We start from the raw sequence: 22,511 nt of genomic DNA, 5'->3' as shown, positions 1-22,511 counted from the left end.
AAACAAGTCAAAGATATTTGCAACAAACAAAACTCAGTGCAATAAAGTTACTTACCAGCAATACAAGACATAAATACACATATAAACATGATAAGACATAAAAACAAATCAAAGATATTTGCAACAAAAAAAAACTCAGTGCAAGAAAGTTACTTACCAGCAATACAAGACATAAATACACATATAAACATTACAAGACATAAAAACAAGTCAAAGATATTTGCAACAAACAGACCTCAGTGCAATAAAGTTACTTACCAGCAATACAAGACATAAATACACATATAAACATGATAAGACATAAAAACAAGTCAAAGATATTTGCAACAAACAGACCTCAGTGCAAGAAAGTTACTTACCAGCAATACAAGACATAAATACACACATAAAGATTACAAGACATAAAAACAAATCAAAGATATTTGCAACAAACAAAACTCAGTGCAATAAAGTTACTTACCAGCAATACAAGACATAAATACACATATAAACATGATAAGACATAAAAACAAATCAAAGATATTTGCAACAAAAAAAACTCAGTGCAAGAAAGTTACTTACCTGCAATACAAGACATAAATACACATATAAACATGATAAGACATAAAAACAAATCAAAGATATTTGCAACAAACAAAACTCAGTGCAAGAAAGTTACTTACCAGCAATACAAGACATAAATACACACATAAAGATTACAAGACAAAAACAAGTCAAAGATATTTGCAACAAACAGACCTCAGTGCAAGAAAGTTACTTACCAGCAATACAAGACATAAATACACACATAAAGATTACAAGACATAAAAACAAGTCAAAGATATTTGCAACAAACAGACCTCAGTGCAATAAAGTTACTTACCAGCAATACAAGACATAAATACACATATAAATATGATAAGACATAAAAACAAATCAAAGATATTTGCAACAAAAAAAACTCAGTGGAAGAAAGTTACTTACCAGCAATACAAGACATAAATACACATATAAACATTACAAGACATAAAAACAAGTCAAAGATATTTGCAACAAACAGACCTCAGTGCAAGAAAGTTACTTAACAGCAATTGAAGACATACATACACACATAAACATTACAAGACATAAAAACAAATCAAGATATTTGCAACAAAAAAAACTCAGTGCAAGAAAGTTACTTACCTGCAATACAAGACATAAATACACATATAAACATGATAAGACATAAAAACAAATCAAAGATATTTGCAACAAAAAAAACTCAGTGCAAGAAAGTATCTTACCTGCAATACAAGACATAAATACACATATAAACATTACAAGACATAAAAACAAGTCAAAGATATTTGCAACAAACAGACCTCAGTGCAAGAACGTTACTTACCAGCAATACAAGACATAAATACACACATAAACATTACAAGACATAAAAACAAGTCAAAGATATTTGCAACAAACAGACCTCAGTGCAAGAAAGTTACTTACCAGCAATACAAGACATAAATACACATATAAACATGATAAGACATAAAAACAAGTCAAAGATATTTGCAACAAACAAAACTCAGTGCAATAAAGTTACTTACCAGCAATACAAGACATAAATACACATATAAACATGATAAGACATAAAAACAAATCAAAGATATTTGCAACAAAAAAAACTCAGTGCAAGAAAGTTACTTACCTGCAATACAAGACATAAATACACATATAAACATTACAAGACATAAATACACATATAAACATGATAAGACATAAAAACAAATCAAAGATATTTGCAACAAAAAAAACTCAGTGCAAGAAAGTTACTTACCAGCAATACCAGACATAAATACACATATAAACATTACAAGACATAAAAACAAGTCAAAGATATTTGCAACAAACAGACCTCAGTGCAATAAAGTTACTTACCAGCAATACAAGACATAAATACACACATAAAGATTACAAGACATAAAAACAAATCAAAGATATTTGCAACAAACAAAACTCAGTGCAAGAAAGTTACTTACCAGCAATACAAGACATAAATACACACATAAACATTACAAGACATAAAAACAAGTCAAAGATATTTGCAACAAACAAAACTCAGTGCAATAAAGTTACTTACCAGCAATACAAGACATAAATACACATATAAACATGATAAGACATAAAAACAAATCAAAGATATTTGCAACAAAAAAAACTCAGTGCAAGAAAGTTACTTACCTGCAATACAAGACATAAATACACGTATAAACATTACAAGACATAAATACACATATAAACATGATAAGACATAAAAACAAATCAAAGATATTTGCAACAAAAAAAACTCAGTGCAAGAAAGTTACTTACCTGCAATACAAGACATAAATACACATATAAACATGATAAGACATAAAAACAAGTCAAAGATATTTGCAACAAACAAAACTCAGTGCAAGAAAGTTACTTACCAGCAATACAAGACATAAATACACACATAAAGATTACAAGACATAAAAACAAGTCAAAGATATTTGCAACAAACAAAACTCAGTGCAAGAAAGTTACTTACCTGCAATACAAGACATAAATACACATATAAACATGATAAGACATAAAAACAAATCAAAGATATTTGCAACAAAAAAAACTCAGTGCAAGAAAGTTACTTACCTGCAATACAAGACATAAATACACATATAAACATGATAAGACATAAATACACATATAAACATGATAAGACATAAAAACAAATCAAAGATATTTGCAACAAAAAAAACTCAGTGCAAGAAAGTTACTTACCAGCAATACAAGACATAAATACACACATAAACATTACAAGACATAAAAACAAGTCAAAGATATTTGCAACAAACAGACCTCAGTGCAAGAAAGTTACTTACCAGCAATACAAGACATAAATACACATATAAACATGATAAGACATAAAAACAAGTCAAAGATATTTGCAACAAACAAAACTCAGTGCAAGAAAGTTACTTACCAGCAATACAAGACATAAATACACACATAAAGATTACAAGACATAAAAATGAGTCAAAGATATTTGCAACAAACAGACCTCAGTGCAAGAAAGTTGCTTACCAGCAATACAAGACATAAATACACATATAAACATGATAAGACATAAAAACAAGTCAAAGATATTTGCAACAAACAGACCTCAGTGCAAGAAAGTTACTTACCAGCAATACAAGACATAAATACACACATAAAGATTACAAGACATAAAAACAAATCAAAGATATTTGCAACAAAAAAAAACTCAGTGCAAGAAAGTTACTTACCAGCAATACAAGACATAAATACACATATAAACATTACAAGACATAAAAACAAGTCAAAGATATTTGCAACAAACAGACCTCAGTGCAATAAAGTTACTTACCAGCAATACAAGACATAAATACACATATAAACATGATAAGACATAAAAACAAGTCAAAGATATTTGCAACAAACAGACCTCAGTGCAAGAAAGTTACTTACCAGCAATACAAGACATAAATACACACATAAACATTACAAGACATAAAAACAAGTCAAAGATATTTGCAACAAACAAAACTCAGTGCAATAAAGTTACTTACCAGCAATACAAGACATAAATACACATATAAACATGATAAGACATAAAAACAAATCAAAGATATTTGCAACAAAAAAAAACTCAGTGCAAGAAAGTTACTTACCAGCAATACAAGACATAAATACACACATAAACATTACAAGACATAAAAACAAGTCAAAGATATTTGCAACAAACAAAACTCAGTGCAATAAAGTTACTTACCAGCAATACAAGACATAAATACACATATAAACATGATAAGACATAAAAACAAATCAAAGATATTTGCAACAAAAAAAACTCAGTGCAAGAAAGTTACTTACCTGCAATACAAGACATAAATACACATATAAACATTACAAGACATAAAAACAAGTCAAAGATATTTGCAACAAACAGACCTCAGTGCAAGAACGTTACTTACCAGCAATACAAGACATAAATACACACATAAACATTACAAGACATAAAAACAAGTCAAAGATATTTGCAATAAACAGACCTCAGTGCAAGAAAGTTACTTACCAGCAATATAAGACAAAAATACACACATAAACATTACAAGACATAAAAACAGGTCAAAGATATTTGCAATAAACAGACCTCAGTGCAAGAAAGTTACTTAGCAGCAATACAAGACATAAATACACATTTAACAGCAATACCAGACATAAATACACACATAAACATTATAAGACATAAAAACAGGTCAAAGATATTTGCAACAAATAGAGCTCAGTGCAAGAAAGTTTCTTACCAGCAATACAAGACATAAATACACACATAAACATTACAAGACATAAAAACAAGTCACAGATATTTGCAACAAATAGAGCTCAGTGCAAGAAAGTTTCTTACCAGCAATACAAGACATAAATACACATATAAACATTACAAGACATAAGAACAAATCAAGATATTTGCAACAAAAAAAACTCAGTGCAAGAAAGTTACTTACCTGCAATACAAGACATAAATACACATATAAACATTACAAGACATAAATACACATATAAACATGATAAGACATAAAAACAAATCAAAGATATTTGCAACAAAAAAAACTCAGTGCAAGAAAGTATCTTACCTGCAATACAAGACATAAATACACACATAAAGATTACAAGACATAAAAACAAGTCAAAGATATTTGCAACAAACAGACCTCAGTGCAAGAACGTTACTTACCAGCAATACAAGACATAAATACACACATAAACATTACAAGACATAAAAACAAGTCAAAGATATTTGCAACAAACAGACCTCAGTGCAAGAAAGTTACTTACCAGCAATACAAGACATAAATACACATATAAACATGATAAGACATAAAAACAAGTCAAAGATATTTGCAACAAAAAAAACTCAGTGCAAGAAAGTTACTTACCAGCAATACAAGACATAAATACACACATAAACATTACAAGACATAAAAACAAGTCAAAGATATTTGCAACAAACAAAACTCAGTGCAATAAAGTTACTTACCAGCAATACAAGACATAAATACACATATAAACATGATAAGACATAAAAACAAATCAAAGATATTTGCAACAAAAAAAACTCAGTGCAAGAAAGTTACTTACCAGCAATACAAGACATAAATACACATATAAACATTACAAGACATAAAAACAAGTCAAAGATATTTGCAACAAACAGACCTCAGTGCAAGAACGTTACTTACCAGCAATACAAGACATAAATACACACATAAACATTACAAGACATAAAAACAAGTCAAAGATATTTGCAACAAACAGACCTCAGTGCAAGAAAGTTACTTACCAGCAATACAAGACATAAATACACATATAAACATGATAAGACATAAAAACAAGTCAAAGATATTTGCAACAAACAAAACTCAGTGCAAGAAAGTTACTTACCAGCAATACAAGACATAAATACACACATAAAGATTACAAGACATAAAAACGAGTCAAAGATATTTGCAACAAACAGACCTCAGTGCAAGAAAGTTACTTACCAGCAATACAAGACATAAATACACACATAAAGATTACAAGACATAAAAACAAGTCAAAGATATTTGCAACAAACAAAACTCAGTGCAATAAAGTTACTTACCAGCAATACAAGACATAAATACACACATAAACATTACAAGACATAAAAACAAGTCAAAGATATTTGCAACAAAAAAAAACTCAGTACAAGAAAGTTACTTACCAGCAATACAAGACATAAATACACATATAAACATTACAAGACATAAAAACAAGTCAAAGATATTTGCAACAAACAGACCTCAGTGCAATAAAGTTACTTACCAGCAATACAAGACATAAATACACATATAAACATGATAAGACATAAAAACAAGTCAAAGATATTTGCAACAAACAGACCTCAGTGCAAGAAAGTTACTTACCAGCAATACAAGACATAAATACACACATAAACATTACAAGACATAAAAACAAGTCAAAGATATTTGCAACAAACAAAACTCAGTGCAATAAAGTTACTTACCAGCAATACAAGACATAAATACACATATAAACATGATAAGACATAAAAACAAATCAAAGATATTTGCAACAAAAAAAACTCAGTGCAAGAAAGTTACTTACCTGCAATACAAGACATAAATACACATATAAACATTACAAGACATAAAAACAAGTCAAAGATATTTGCAACAAACAGACCTCAGTGCAAGAACGTTACTTACCAGCAATACAAGACATAAATACACACATAAACATTACAAGACATAAAAACAAGTCAAAGATATTTGCAACAAACAGACCTCAGTGCAAGAAAGTTACTTACCAGCAATATAAGACAAAAATACACACATAAACATTACAAGACATAAAAACAGGTCAAAGATATTTGCAATAAACAGACCTCAGTGCAAGAAAGTTACTTAGCAGCAATACAAGACATAAATACACATTTAACAGCAATACCAGACATAAATACACACATAAACATTATAAGACATAAAAACAGGTCAAAGATATTTGCAACAAATAGAGCTCAGTGCAAGAAAGTTTCTTACCAGCAATACAAGACATAAATACACACATAAACATTACAAGACATAAAAACAAGTCACAGATATTTGCAACAAATAGAGCTCAGTGCAAGAAAGTTTCTTACCAGCAATACAAGACATAAATACACATATAAACATTACAAGACATAAGAACAAATCAAGATATTTGCAACAAAAAAAACTCAGTGCAAGAAAGTTACTTACCTGCAATACAAGACATAAATACACATATAAACATTACAAGACATAAATACACATATAAACATGATAAGACATAAAAACAAATCAAAGATATTTGCAACAAAAAAAACTCAGTGCAAGAAAGTATCTTACCTGCAATACAAGACATAAATACACACATAAAGATTACAAGACATAAAAACAAGTCAAAGATATTTGCAACAAACAGACCTCAGTGCAAGAACGTTACTTACCAGCAATACAAGACATAAATACACACATAAACATTACAAGACATAAAAACAAGTCAAAGATATTTGCAACAAACAGACCTCAGTGCAAGAAAGTTACTTACCAGCAATACAAGACATAAATACACATATAAACATGATAAGACATAAAAACAAGTCAAAGATATTTGCAACAAAAAAAACTCAGTGCAAGAAAGTTACTTACCAGCAATACAAGACATAAATACACACATAAAGATTACAAGACATAAAAACAAGTCAAAGATATTTGCAACAAACAAAACTCAGTGCAATAAAGTTACTTACCAGCAATACAAGACATAAATACACATATAAACATTACAAGACATAAATACACATATAAACATGATAAGACATAAAAACAAATCAAAGATATTTGCAACAAAAAAAACTCAGTGCAAGAAAGTTACTTACCTGCAATACAAGACATAAATACACATATAAACATTACAAGACATAAATACACATATAAACATGATAAGACATAAAAACAAATCAAAGATATTTGCAACAAAAAAAACTCAGTGCAAGAAAGTTACTTACCAGCAATACAAGACATAAATACACATATAAACATTACAAGACATAAAAACAAGTCAAAGATATTTGCAACAAACAGACCTCAGTGCAAGAACGTTACTTACCAGCAATACAAGACATAAATACACACATAAACATTACAAGACATAAAAACAAGTCAAAGATATTTGCAACAAACAGACCTCAGTGCAAGAAAGTTACTTACCAGCAATACAAGACATAAATACACATATAAACATGATAAGACATAAAAACAAGTCAAAGATATTTGCAACAAACAAAACTCAGTGCAAGAAAGTTACTTACCAGCAATACAAGACATAAATACACACATAAAGATTACAAGACATAAAAACGAGTCAAAGATATTTGCAACAAACAGACCTCAGTGCAAGAAAGTTACTTACCAGCAATACAAGACATAAATACACACATAAAGATTACAAGACATAAAAACAAATCAAAGATATTTGCAACAAACAAAACTCAGTGCAAGAAAGTTACTTACCAGCAATACAAGACATAAATACACACATAAACATTACAAGACATAAAAACAAGTCAAAGATATTTGCAACAAACAAAACTCAGTGCAATAAAGTTACTTACCAGCAATACAAGACATAAATACACATATAAACATGATAAGACATAAAAACAAATCAAAGATATTTGCAACAAAAAAAACTCAGTGCAAGAAAGTTACTTACCTGCAATACAAGACATAAATACACATATAAACATGATAAGACATAAAAACAAATCAAAGATATTTGCAACAAAAAAAACTCAGTGCAATAAAGTTACTTACCTGCAATACAAGACATAAATACACATATAAACATTACAAGACATAAAAACAAGTCAAAGATATTTGCAACAAACAGACCTCAGTGCAAGAAAGTTACTTACCAGCAATACAAGACATAAATACACACATAAACATTACAAGACATAAAAACAAGTCAAAGATATTTGCAACAAACAGACCTCAGTGCAAGAACGTTACTTACCAGCAATACAAGACATAAATACACACATAAACATTACAAGACATAAAAACAAGTCAAAGATATTTGCAACAAACAGACCTCAGTGCAAGAACGTTACTTACCAGCAATACAAGACATAAATACACACATAAACATTACAAGACATAAAAACAAGTCAAAGATATTTGCAACAAACAGACCTCAGTGCAAGAACGTTACTTACCAGCAATACAAGACATAAATACACACATAAACATTACAAGACATAAAAACAAGTCAAAGATATTTGCAACAAACAGACCTCAGTGCAAGAAAGTTACTTACCAGCAATATAAGACAAAAATACACACATAAACATTACAAGACATAAAAACAGGTCAATGATATTTGCAATAAACAGACCTCAGTGCAAGAAAGTTACTTAGCAGCAATACAAGACATAAATACACATATAAACATGATAAGACATAAAAACAAATAAAAGATATTTGCAACAAAAAAAACTCAGTGCAAGAAAGTTACTTACCAGCAATACAAGACATAAATACACATATAAACATTACAAGACATAAAAACAAGTCAAAGATATTTGCAACAAACAGACCTCAGTGCAAGAAAGTTACTTACCAGCAATACAAGACATAAATACACACATAAAGATTACAAGACAAAAACAAGTCAAAGATATTTGCAACAAACAGACCTCAGTGCAAGAAAGTTACTTACCAGCAATACAAGACATAAATACACACATAAAGATTACAAGACATAAAAACAAGTCAAAGATATTTGCAACAAACAAAATTCAGTGCAATAAAGTTACTTACCAGCAATACAAGACATAAATACACATATAAACATGATAAGACATAAAAAGAAATCAAAGATATTTGCAACAAACAAAACTCAGTGCAAGAAAGTTACTTACCAGCAATACAAGACATAAATACACACATAAAGATTACAAGACAAAAACAAGTCAAAGATATTTGCAACAAACAGACCTCAGTGCAAGAAAGTTACTTACCAGCAATACAAGACATAAATACACACATAAAGATTACAAGACATAAAAACAAGTCAAAGATATTTGCAACAAACAAAATTCAGTGCAATAAAGTTACTTACCAGCAATACAAGACATAAATACACATATAAACATGATAAGACATAAAAACAAATCAAAGATATTTGCAACAAAAAAAACTCAGTGGAAGAAAGTTACTTACCAGCAATACAAGACATAAATACACATATAAACATTACAAGACATAAAAACAAGTCAAAGATATTTGCAACAAACAGACCTCAGTGCAAGAAAGTTACTTACCAGCAATACAAGACATAAATACACATATAAACATGATAAGACATAAAAACAAATCAAAGATATTTGCAACAAAAAAAACTCAGTGGAAGAAAGTTACTTACCAGCAATACAAGACATAAATACACACATAAACATTAAAAGACATAAAAACAACTCAAAGATATTCGCAATAAACAGACCTCAGTGCAAGAAAGTTACTTACCAGCAATATAAGACAAAAATACACACATAAACATTACAAGACATAAAAACAGGTCAAAGATATTTGCAATAAACAGACCTCAGTGCAAGAAAGTTACTTAGCAGCAATACAAGACATAAATACACATATAAACATTATAAGACATAAAAACAGGTCAAAGATATTTGCAACAAATAGAGCTCAGTGCAAGAAAGTTACTTACCAGCAATACAAGACATAAATACACATATAAACATTACAAGACATAAATACACATATAAACATGATAAGACATAAAAACAAATCAAAGATATTTGCAACAAAAAAAACTCAGTGCAAGAAAGTTACTTACCAGCAATACAAGACATAAATACACATATAAACATTACAAGACATAAAAACAAGTCAAAGATATTTGCAACAAACAGACCTCAGTGCAAGAACGTTACTTACCAGCAATACAAGACATAAATACACACATAAACATTACAAGACATAAAAACAAGTCAAAGATATTTGCAACAAACAGACCTCAGTGCAAGAAAGTTACTTACCAGCAATACAAGACATAAATACACACATAAAGATTACAAGACATAAAAACAAATCAAAGATATTTGCAACAAAAAAAACTCAGTGCAAGAAAGTTACTTACCAGCAATACAAGACATAAATACACATATAAACATTACAAGACATAAAAACAAGTCAAAGATATTTGCAACAAACAGACCTCAGTGCAAGAACGTTACTTACCAGCAATACAAGACATAAATACACACATAAACATTACAAGACATAAAAACAAGTCAAAGATATTTGCAACAAACAAAACTCAGTGCAAGAAAGTTACTTACCAGCAATACAAGACATAAATACACACATAAAGATTACAAGACATAAAAACAAGTCAAAGATATTTGCAACAAACAGACCTCAGTGCAAGAAAGTTACTTACCAGCAATACAAGACATAAATACACACATAAAGATTACAAGACATAAAAACAAGTCAAAGATATTTGCAACAAACAAAACTCAGTGCAATAAAGTTACTTACCAGCAATACAAGACATAAATACACATATAAACATGATAAGACATAAAAACAAATCAAAGATATTTGCAACAAAAAAAAACTCAGTGCAAGAAAGTTACTTACCAGCAATACAAGACATAAATACACATATAAACATTACAAGACATAAAAACAAGTCAAAGATATTTGCAACAAACAGACCTCAGTGCAATAAAGTTACTTACCAGCAATACAAGACATAAATACACACATAAACATTACAAGACATAAAAACAAGTCAAAGATATTTGCAACAAACAAAACTCAGTGCAATAAAGTTACTTACCAGCAATACAAGACATAAATACACATATAAACATGATAAGACATAAAAACAAATCAAAGATATTTGCAACAAAAAAAACTCAGTGCAAGAAAGTTACTTACCTGCAATACAAGACATAAATACACATATAAACATTACAAGACATAAATACACATATAAACATGATAAGACATAAAAACAAATCAAAGATATTTGCAACAAAAAAAACTCAGTGCAAGAAAGTTACTTACCAGCAATACAAGACATAAATACACATATAAACATTACAAGACATAAAAACAAGTCAAAGATATTTGCAACAAACAGACCTCAGTGCAAGAAAGTTACTTACCAGCAATACAAGACATAAATACACACATAAAGATTACAAGACAAAAACAAGTCAAAGATATTTGCAACAAACAGACCTCAGTGCAAGAAAGTTACTTACCAGCAATACAAGACATAAATACACACATAAAGATTACAAGACATAAAAACAAGTCAAAGATATTTGCAACAAACAAAATTCAGTGCAATAAAGTTACTTACCAGCAATACAAGACATAAATACACATATAAACATGATAAGACATAAAAACAAATCAAAGATATTTGCAACAAACAAAACTCAGTGCAAGAAAGTTACTTACCAGCAATACAAGACATAAATACACACATAAAGATTACAAGACAAAAACAAGTCAAAGATATTTGCAACAAACAGACCTCAGTGCAAGAAAGTTACTTACCAGCAATACAAGACATAAATACACACATAAAGATTACAAGACATAAAAACAAGTCAAAGATATTTGCAACAAACAAAATTCAGTGCAATAAAGTTACTTACCAGCAATACAAGACATAAATACACATATAAACATGATAAGACATAAAAACAAATCAAAGATATTTGCAACAAAAAAAACTCAGTGGAAGAAAGTTACTTACCAGCAATACAAGACATAAATACACACATAAAGATTACAAGACAGAAAAACAAGTCAAAGATATTTGCAACAAACAAAATTCAGTGCAATAAAGTTACTTACCAGCAATACAAGACATAAATACACATATAAACATTACAAGACATAAAAACAAGTCAAAGATATTTGCAACAAACAGACCTCAGTGCAATAAAGTTACTTACCAGCAATACAAGACATAAATACACATATAAACATGATAAGACATAAAAACAAGTCAAAGATATTTGCAACAAACAGACCTCAGTGCAAGAAAGTTACTTAACAGCAATTGAAGACATACATACACACATAAACATTAAAAGACATAAAAACAACTCAAAGATATTCGCAATAAACAGACCTCAGTGCAAGAAAGTTACTTACCAGCAATATGAGACAAAAATACACACATAAACATTACAAGACATAAAAACAGGTCAAAGATATTTGCAATAAACAGACCTAAGTGCAAGAAAGTTACTTAGCAGCAATACAAGACATAAATACACATTTAACAGCAATACCAGACATAAATACACACATAAACATTATAAGACATAAAAACAGGTCAAAGATATTTGCAACAAATAGAGCTCAGTGCAAGAAAGTTACTTAGCAGCAATACAAGACATAAATACACATTTAACAGCAATACCAGACATAAATACACACATAAACATTATAAGACATAAAAACAGGTCAAAGATATTTGCAACAAATAGAGCTCAGTGGAAGAAAGTTTCTTACCAGCAATACAAGACATAAATACACACATAAATATTATAAGACATAAAAACAGGTCAAAGATATTTGCAACAAATAGAGCTCAGTGGAAGAAAGTTTCTTACCAGCAATACAAGACATAAATACACACATAAATATTATAAGACATAAAAACAGGTCAAAGATATTTGCAACAAATAGAGCTCAGTGGAAGAAAGTTTCTTACCAGCAATACAAGACATAAATACACACATAAATATTATAAGACATAAAAACAGGTCAAAGATATTTGCAACAAATAGAGCTCAGTGCAAGAAAGTTACTTAGCAGCAATACAAGACATAAATACACATTTAACAGCAATACCAGACATAAATACACACATAAACATTACAAGACATAAAAACAAGTCACAGATATTTGCAACAAATAGAGCTCAGTGCAAGAAAGTTTCTTACCAGCAATACAAGACATAAATACACATATAAACATTACAAGACATAAGAACAAATCAAGATATTTGCAACAAAAAAAACTCAGTGCAAGAAAGTTACTTACCTGCAATACAAGACATAAATACACATATAAACATTACAAGACATAAATACACATATAAACATGATAAGACATAAAAACAAATCAAAGATATTTGCAACAAAAAAAACTCAGTGCAAGAAAGTATCTTACCTGCAATACAAGACATAAGTACACACATAAACATTACAAGACATAAAAACAAGTCAAAGATATTTGCAACAAACAGACCTCAGTGCAAGAAAGTTACTTACCAGCAATACAAGACATAAATACACACATAAAGATTACAAGACATAAAAACAAGTCAAAGATATTTGCAACAAACAAAACTCAGTGCAAGAAAGTTACTTACCAGCAATACAAGACATAAATACACATATAAACATGATAAGACATAAAAACAAGTCAAAGATATTTGCAACAAACAAAACTCAGTGCAAGAAAGTTACTTACCAGCAATACAAGACATAAATACACATATAAACATGATAAGACATAAAAACAAGTCAAAGATATTTGCAACAAACAAAACTCAGTGCAAGAAAGTTACTTACCAGCAATGCAAGACATAAATACACACATAAAGATTACAAGACATAAAAACAAGTCAAAGATATTTGCAACAAACAGACCTCAGTGCAAGAAAGTTACTTACCAGCAATACAAGACATAAATACACACATAAAGATTACAAGACATAAAAACAAGTCAAAGATATTTGCAACAAACAAAACTCAGTGCAAGAAAGTTACTTACCTGCAATACAAGACATAAATACACATATAAACATCATAAGACATAAAAACAAGTCAAAGATATTTGCAACAAACAAAACTCAGTGCAAGAAAGTTACTTACCAGCAATACAAGACATAAATACACACATAAAGATTACAAGACATAAAAACAAGTCAAAGATATTTGCAACAAACAGACCTCAGTGCAAGAAAGTTACTTACCAGCAATACAAGACATAAATACACACATAAAGATTACAAGACATAAAAACAAGTCAAAGATATTTGCAACAAACAAAACTCAGTGCAATAAAGTTACTTACCAGCAATACAAGACATAAATACACATATAAACATGATAAGACATAAAAACAAATCAAAGATATTTGCAACAAAAAAAACTCAGTGCAAGAAAGTTACTTACCTGCAATACAAGACATAAATACACATATAAACATTACAAGACATAAATACACATATAAACATGATAAGACATAAAAACAAATCAAAGATATTTGCAACAAAAAAAACTCAGTGCAAGAAAGTTACTTACCAGCAATACCAGACATAAATACACATATAAACATTACAAGAGATAAAAACAAGTCAAAGATATTTGCAACAAACAGACCTCAGTGCAATAACGTTACTTACCAGCAATACAAGACATAAATACACACATAAAGATTACAAGACATAAAAACAAGTCAAAGATATTTGCAACAAACAGACCTCAGTGCAAGAAAGTTACTTACCAGCAATACAAGACATAAATACACACATAAAGATTACAAGACATAAAAACAAATCAAAGATATTTGCAACAAAAAAAACTCAGTGCAAGAAAGTTACTTACCAGCAATACAAGACATAAATACACATATAAACATTACAAGACATAAAAACAAGTCAAAGATATTTGCAACAAACAGACCTCAGTGCAAGAACGTTACTTACCAGCAATACAAGACATAAATACACACATAAACATTACAAGACATAAAAACAAGTCAAAGATATTTGCAACAAACAGACCTCAGTGCAATAAAGTTACTTACCAGCAATACAAGACATAAATACACATATAAACATGATAAGACATAAAAACAAGTCAAAGATATTTGCAACAAACAAAACTCAGTGCAAGAAAGTTACTTACCAGCAATACAAGACATAAATACACACATAAAGATTACAAGACATAAAAACAAGTCAAAGATATTTGCAACAAACAAAACTCAGTGCAATAAAGTTACTTACCAGCAATACAAGACATAAATACACATATAAACATGATAAGACATAAAAACAAATCAAAGATATTTGCAACAAAAAAAAACTCAGTGCAAGAAAGTTACTTACCAGCAATACAAGACATAAATACACATATAAACATTACAAGACATAAAAACAAGTCAAAGATATTTGCAACAAACAGACCTCAGTGCAATAAAGTTACTTACCAGCAATACAAGACATAAATACACATATAAACATGATAAGACATAAAAACAAGTCAAAGATATTTGCAACAAACAGACCTCAGTGCAAGAAAGTTACTTACCAGCAATACAAGACATAAATACACACATAAACATTACAAGACATAAAAACAAATCAAAGATATTTGCAACAAACAAAACTCAGTGCAAGAAAGTTACTTACCAGCAATACAAGACATAAATACACACATAAACATTACAAGACATAAAAACAAGTCAAAGATATTTGCAACAAACAAAACTCAGTGCAATAAAGTTACTTACCAGCAATACAAGACATAAATACACATATAAACATGATAAGACATAAAAACAAATCAAAGATATTTGCAACAAAAAAAACTCAGTGCAAGAAAGTTACTTACCTGCAATACAAGACATAAATACACATATAAACATTACAAGACATAAATACACATATAAACATGATAAGACATAAAAACAAATCAAAGATATTTGCAACAAAAAAAACTCAGTGCAAGAAAGTTACTTACCAGCAATACAAGACATAAATACACATATAAACATTACAAGACATAAAAACAAGTCAAAGATATTTGCAACAAACAGACCTCAGTGCAAGAAAGTTACTTACCTGCAATACAAGACATAAATACACATATAAACATCATAAGACATAAAAACAAGTCAAAGATATTTGCAACAAACAAAACTCAGTGCAAGAAAGTTACTTACCAGCAATACAAGACATAAATACACACATAAAGATTACAAGACATAAAAACAAGTCAAAGATATTTGCAACAAACAGACCTCAGTGCAAGAAAGTTACTTACCAGCAATACAAGACATAAATACACACATAAAGATTACAAGACATAAAAACAAGTCAAAGATATTTGCAACAAACAAAACTCAGTGCAATAAAGTTACTTACCAGCAATACAAGACATAAATACACATATAAACATGATAAGACATAAAAACAAATCAAAGATATTTGCAACAAAAAAAACTCAGTGCAAGAAAGTTACTTACCTGCAATACAAGACATAAATACACATATAAACATTACAAGACATAAATACACATATAAACATGATAAGACATAAAAACAAATCAAAGATATTTGCAACAAAAAAAACTCAGTGCAAGAAAGTTACTTACCAGCAATACCAGACATAAATACACATATAAACATTACAAGAGATAAAAACAAGTCAAAGATATTTGCAACAAACAGACCTCAGTGCAATAACGTTACTTACCAGCAATACAAGACATAAATACACACATAAAGATTACAAGACATAAAAACAAGTCAAAGATATTTGCAACAAACAGACCTCAGTGCAAGAAAGTTACTTACCAGCAATACAAGACATAAATACACACATAAAGATTACAAGACATAAAAACAAATCAAAGATATTTGCAACAAAAAAAACTCAGTGCAAGAAAGTTACTTACCAGCAATACAAGACATAAATACACATATAAACATTACAAGACATAAAAACAAGTCAAAGATATTTGCAACAAACAGACCTCAGTGCAAGAACGTTACTTACCAGCAATACAAGACATAAATACACACATAAACATTACAAGACATAAAAACAAGTCAAAGATATTTGCAACAAACAGACCTCAGTGCAATAAAGTTACTTACCAGCAATACAAGACATAAATACACATATAAACATGATAAGACATAAAAACAAGTCAAAGATATTTGCAACAAACAAAACTCAGTGCAAGAAAGTTACTTACCAGCAATACAAGACATAAATACACACATAAAGATTACAAGACATAAAAACAAGTCAAAGATATTTGCAACAAACAAAACTCAGTGCAATAAAGTTACTTACCAGCAATACAAGACATAAATACACATATAAACATGATAAGACATAAAAACAAATCAAAGATATTTGCAACAAAAAAAAACTCAGTGCAAGAAAGTTACTTACCAGCAATACAAGACATAAATACACATATAAACATTACAAGACATAAAAACAAGTCAAAGATATTTGCAACAAACAGACCTCAGTGCAATAAAGTTACTTACCAGCAATACAAGACATAAATACACATATAAACATGATAAGACATAAAAACAAGTCAAAGATATTTGCAACAAACAGACCTCAGTGCAAGAAAGTTACTTACCAGCAATACAAGACATAAATACACACATAAACATTACAAGACATAAAAACAAATCAAAGATATTTGCAACAAACAAAACTCAGTGCAAGAAAGTTACTTACCAGCAATACAAGACATAAATACACACATAAACATTACAAGACATAAAAACAAGTCAAAGATATTTGCAACAAACAAAACTCAGTGCAATAAAGTTACTTACCAGCAATACAAGACATAAATACACATATAAACATGATAAGACATAAAAACAAATCAAAGATATTTGCAACAAAAAAAACTCAGTGCAAGAAAGTTACTTACCTGCAATACAAGACATAAATACACATATAAACATTACAAGACATAAATACACATATAAACATGATAAGACATAAAAACAAATCAAAGATATTTGCAACAAAAAAAACTCAGTGCAAGAAAGTTACTTACCAGCAATACAAGACATAAATACACATATAAACATTACAAGACATAAAAACAAGTCAAAGATATTTGCAACAAACAGACCTCAGTGCAAGAACGTTACTTACCAGCAATACAAGACATAAATACACACATAAACATTACAAGACATAAAAACAAGTCAAAGATATTTGCAACAAACAGACCTCAGTGCAAGAAAGTTACTTACCAGCAATATAAGACAAAAATACACACATAAACATTACAAGACATAAAAACAGGTCAAAGATATTTGCAATTATCAGACCTCAGTGCAAGAAAGTTACTTAGCAGCAATACAAGACATAAATACACATTTAACAGCAATACCAGACATAAATACACATATAAACATTACAAGACATAAGAACAAATCAAGATATTTGCAACAAAAAAAACTCAGTGCAAGAAAGTTACTTACCTGCAATACAAGACATAAATACACATATAAACATTACAAGACATAAATACACATATAAACATGATAAGACATAAAAACAAATCAAAGATATTTGCAACAAAAAAAACTCAGTGCAAGAAAGTATCTTACCTGCAATACAAGACATAAATACACACATAAAGATTACAAGACATAAAAACAAGTCAAAGATATTTGCAACAAACAGACCTCAGTGCAAGAACGTTGCTTACCAGCAATACAAGACATAAATACACACATAAACATTACAAGACATAAAAACAAATCAAAGATATTTGCAACAAACAAAACTCAGTGCAAGAAAGTTACTTACCAGCAATACAAGACATAAATACACACATAAACATTACAAGACATAAAAACAAGTCAAAGATATTTGCAACAAACAAAACTCAGTGCAATAAAGTTACTTACCAGCAATACAAGACATAAATACACATATAAACATGATAAGACATAAAAACAAATCAAAGATATTTGCAACAAAAAAAACTCAGTGCAAGAAAGTTACTTACCTGCAATACAAGACATAAATACACATATAAACATTACAAGACATAAAAACAAGTCAAAGATATTTGCAACAAACAAAATTCAGTGCAATAAAGTTACTTACCAGCAATACAAGACATAAATACACACATAAAGATTACAAGACAAAAACAAGTCAAAGATATTTGCAACAAACAGACCTCAGTGCAAGAAAGTTACTTACCAGCAATACAAGACATAAATACACACATAAAGATTACAAGACATAAAAACAAGTCAAAGATATTTGCAACAAACAAAATTCAGTGCAATAAAGTTACTTACCAGCAATACAAGACATAAATACACATATAAACATGATAAGACATAAAAACAAGTCAAAGATATTTGCAACAAACAGACCTCAGTGCAAGAAAGTTACTTAACAGCAATTGAAGACATACATACACACATAAACATTAAAAGACATAAAAACAACTCAAAGATATTCGCAATAAACAGACCTCAGTGCAAGAAAGTTACTTACCAGCAATATAAGACAAAAATACACACATAAACATTACAAGACATAAAAACAGGTCAAAGATATTTGCAATAAACAGACCTCAGTGCAAGAAAGTTACTTAGCAGCAATACAAGACATAAATACACATTTAACAGCAATACCAGACATAAATACACACATAAACATTATAAGACATAAAAACAGGTCAAAGATATTTGCAACAAAAAAAACTCAGTGCAAGAAAGTTACTTACCTGCAATACAAGACATAAATACACATATAAACATTACAAGACATAAAAACAAGTCAAAGATATTTGCAACAAACAGACCTCAGTGCAAGAACGTTACTTACCAGCAATACAAGACATAAATACACACATAAACATTACAAGACATAAAAACAAGTCAAAGATATTTGCAACAAACAGACCTCAGTGCAAGAAAGTTACTTACCAGCAATACAAGACATAAATACACATATAAACATGATAAGACATAAAAACAAGTCAAAGATATTTGCAACAAACAAAACTCAGTGCAAGAAAGTTACTTACCAGCAATACAAGACATAAATACACACATAAAGATTACAAGACATAAAAACGAGTCAAAGATATTTGCAACAAACAGACCTCAGTGCAAGAAAGTTACTTACCTGCAATACAAGACATAAATACACATATAAACATTACAAGACATAAAAACAAGTCAAAGATATTTGCAACAAACAGACCTCAGTGCAAGAAAGTTACTTACCAGCAATACAAGACATGAATACACACATAAAGATTACAAGACATAAAAACAAATCAAAGATATTTGCAACAAAAAAAACTCAGTGCAAGAAAGTTACTTACCAGCAATACAAGACATAAATACACATATAAACATTACAAGACATAAAAACAAGTCAAAGATATTTGCAACAAACAGACCTCAGTGCAAGAACGTTACTTACCAGCAATACAAGACATAAATACACACATAAACATTACAAGACATAAAAACAAGTCAAAGATATTTGCAACAAACAGACCTCAGTGCAATAAAGTTACTTACCAGCAATACAAGACATAAATACACATATAAACATGATAAGACATAAAAACAAGTCAAAGATATTTGCAACAAACAAAACTCAGTGCAAGAAAGTTACTTACCAGCAATACAAGACATAAATACACACATAAAGATTACAAGACATAAAAACAAGTCAAAGATATTTGCAACAAACAAAACTCAGTGCAATAAAGTTACTTACCAGCAATACAAGACATAAATACACATATAAACATGATAAGACATAAAAACAAATCAAAGATATTTGCAACAAAAAAAAACTCAGTGCAAGAAAGTTACTTACCAGCAATACAAGACATAAATACACATATAAACATTACAAGACATAAAAACAAGTCAAAGATATTTGCAACAAACAGACCTCAGTGCAATAAAGTTACTTACCAGCAATACAAGACATAAATACACATATAAACATGATAAGACATAAAAACAAGTCAAAGATATTTGCAACAAACAGACCTCAGTGCAAGAAAGTTACTTACCAGCAATACAAGACATAAATACACACATAAACATTACAAGACATAAAAACAAATCAAAGATATTTGCAACAAACAAAACTCAGTGCAAGAAAGTTACTTACCAGCAATACAAGACATAAATACACACATAAACATTACAAGACATAAAAACAAGTCAAAGATATTTGCAACAAACAAAACTCAGTGCAATAAAGTTACTTACCAGCAATACAAGACATAAATACACATATAAACATGATAAGACATAAAAACAAATCAAAGATATTTGCAACAAAAAAAACTCAGTGCAAGAAAGTTACTTACCTGCAATACAAGACATAAATACACATATAAACATTACAAGACATAAATACACATATAAACATGATAAGACATAAAAACAAATCAAAGATATTTGCAACAAAAAAAACTCAGTGCAAGAAAGTTACTTACCAGCAATACAAGACATAAATACACATATAAACATTACAAGACATAAAAACAAGTCAAAGATATTTGCAACAAACAGACCTCAGTGCAAGAACGTTACTTACCAGCAATACAAGACATAAATACACACATAAACATTACAAGACATAAAAACAAGTCAAAGATATTTGCAACAAACAGACCTCAGTGCAAGAAAGTTACTTACCAGCAATATAAGACAAAAATACACACATAAACATTACAAGACATAAAAACAGGTCAAAGATATTTGCAATTATCAGACCTCAGTGCAAGAAAGTTACTTAGCAGCAATACAAGACATAAATACACATTTAACAGCAATACCAGACATAAATACACATATAAACATTACAAGACATAAGAACAAATCAAGATATTTGCAACAAAAAAAACTCAGTGCAAGAAAGTTACTTACCTGCAATACAAGACATAAATACACATATAAACATTACAAGACATAAATACACATATAAACATGATAAGACATAAAAACAAATCAAAGATATTTGCAACAAAAAAAACTCAGTGCAAGAAAGTATCTTACCTGCAATACAAGACATAAATACACACATAAAGATT

This window comes from Mchenga conophoros, linkage group LG6, assembly GCF_057382185.1.
Source record: "Mchenga conophoros isolate Kocher_MC1m ecotype Shallow Benthic linkage group LG6, M_conophoros_male_GT1.1, whole genome shotgun sequence".
Lineage (NCBI taxonomy): Eukaryota > Metazoa > Chordata > Actinopteri > Cichliformes > Cichlidae > Mchenga > Mchenga conophoros.
Note: the sequence above shows the minus strand (reverse complement) of the source record.